Here is a 2,755-nt window from a genome sequence, read left to right on the forward strand (position 1 = left end):
CTGAAGTATTTATTCTTTAACTATTTTGGAACAATTATATCTTGCATAAGGAGTAGTTTTGCTTACAGTTTTAAGAATATTTCCGTTTTAGATGTCATGCAAAAAAAAAACCCCAACAAAATGGCACACCTGGAAATTCGCGATTGCAAGCCAACGGGTGTGCTCGTTATCACGCGTCTAACCAATTAAGGCAAGTCCGCTCAGTGCATTTTGTACTAGAGCTCTGAACAGTCGCGTATCCTTGTGTGTAGGATCCGTGGTGCAACTATCTGGGTACGTCCCCCTGATCTACCAATAGCTTCCAGGAAATCACACCATGTCGACCCTCTTCCCGACTTGTTTATTTACCCCAGCACTGTCGGCGCAGCTTGCCATGACCAATAACCAAGAAATCAGACACGCGTAGGGTATAAAAAAAACCTTGACGAGTTGGAAGGGTGCGAAGCAGTTCTGGGCGTACTGCTGAAGCTACATGTAGGTGTTCAAGTTTCCATCTTGACTGCGAAACCTTCAGCTTGACTCAACTGAGATTCTTTTTGTTTGTAAGTAAAATTGATCCGCTTGTAGTCACTCCCTTTGTGGTTCAACTAATCATGAAGCTTTATTTATAAAACTTGGTGGAAAAAAATGTTGCATCCTGACGCCACTTTTTTCTTCATGTTGGTCTTTTATCTCAATGAAGGTCATTCATTGCAAGAGTGATGATAAGACAGGAATCTGGGACTGAGAAACATTTCGAATTTTGTCAGGAAGTACTTTGAAAATGTTCTTGACTCTCCATAGACTTTGTACACAACCGCTGAAGTGGCGTCAGGTTGCAACATTTTTTTCCAACTTGGCAATCTTGGTTTGTTCTTATTCCTCCATGGTTAATGTTCTGGCTTTTACCTAAGAGTGTAGCATCTCTGTTTATTCTACGATTTCCTCTTCTTTTGATATCATTTTGCCATTTGTTTTGTTTTTGCCTTGTCCATGTTTCTCAGTGTCTAATGTATGTTTTCTGTCATAAAGGCTTTTCATTCAATATTTACTTGTTGAAGTTTGCCACTATTCCACCCTGCTTTAGCCTGTACTTTTTTATTCATGCATTTAAATCTGGCTTTTCTGTAATCCACTTGCATTGATAGTTATTTTTTTTCTATATTGTGCCCGGTACAGCCGGTACCCGATTTTTTTTGTCTTGAGTATATTGTTTTAATGACTGTTTTACTGAAGAAATACATATTCATGTTCTCTCTATTCAATTCGCCAATTTTATGGCTCGCAGAGTGTATAACGTTTATTCATGAGCTCGGCGGATGGGTTCAGCATTAGTAGGCTTATCTATTTACCGGTGTGCATGTGGGTCACACCATACCCTGAAATTAGGGCACACCAGACCAAACCCTGGAAAATAGGGCACCAGACCCAGCCATCATGGTGACCGTTTGACATATTTTTTTGTTGAAAAACGAGCTTGACAGAAAATTTGACAGAATGGATTTTTTTCGCAGATTTCTGGCAGAATTCTGCAAAAATGGTTATTTGACAGAAAAACATAGCAATTTGAAGAAAAAAAAAGGATACAAAAAATGTACATTTGTTTTAAAAAGCTTCAATCTTTTGCAAAAAGATATTCCGTCAAGTTTTCTGTCAAACTCGTTTTTTAACAAAAAAATATGTAAAAGTTAGCCGAAAATCGGCTAAAACGGTCACCCTGACGCCTAATGTCGCGCTTTCTTTTCCAACAAAAAATAAGAATCTGCCCCATTGGCTGAAAGTTTGATGTTTGATGATACATACATACATACATACATGAAACAGTTTCCAACCTGAGGAGCTGATACTGTGCAGAATCTTCCATTTTCCATCATTTGTAATGCCATTTGGGCAAGTCAACACATTTACCCATCCTCACACTCTGGCCTTTACATGCAGAACTGCTACCAAATTATTGATTTTTTTTAGCGAGGCAAAAATTCAAAGTGAAAGTTTTCAAGGTTACAAAATGCAATATCCTTTTGTGAAGTGGAACTTCACTCACAGCTTTACACGCATAGCCAGATGGCCTACAAGAAGTAATGCATATTCATGAACAAGTTTGACAACTCAGCAGCTGATTGGCTGCTCATGATAAGGCCAGGATCCAAGTTTGCAATGGCATTTTGTGCAGTAAATCTTTACACATGGATACACTGTGCATGTATGCACAGTGTGATTCCAAAATCTACAATGGGACTTCAAAGCAAATATCTTGAGTAAATCGTATATCGCAGCTAATCTCTTATCGTGAGCTGTATACACAGCAGTCAATTAATATGATGAGTGATATAGAGGTGTGAGTCTCGGGAAATTTCAGCCATGAGTAAATTAAAACACCTACATGCACTGGGACATTCTGCGGAGTAAAGCATTTAATCAATTTTAATGATAAAATGTCTTATTTTCCCCTTTACTTAATGATTGCTTCTTAGTTTTCAATGTTCTCTCATACACCTGCTGTTGACAAGCTTAGGCTTATTATGGCTACTAATTAATTGCATGTTCTTTTATATTTTCTGCATTTGTTTTTGCTATAAATGCTTTATCTTAACTTCCCTCAATGTACATGCTATATGAATTGTATTTGTTTGTGGTTAAAAATAGGAATAGAAATTGTAATAGATTGATTTGAATTGAGTTGAATCAGCGAGACCCCGTTCCATAATAGAACAAAAATATACTTTTATGTTTCGGGAATTACCTGTTATACAGGGTGACCCCAAAACAATGCAAC

This window comes from Patiria miniata, unplaced genomic scaffold (assembly GCF_015706575.1).
Source record: "Patiria miniata isolate m_02_andy unplaced genomic scaffold, ASM1570657v1 HiC_scaffold_2, whole genome shotgun sequence".
NCBI lineage: Eukaryota > Metazoa > Echinodermata > Asteroidea > Valvatida > Asterinidae > Patiria > Patiria miniata.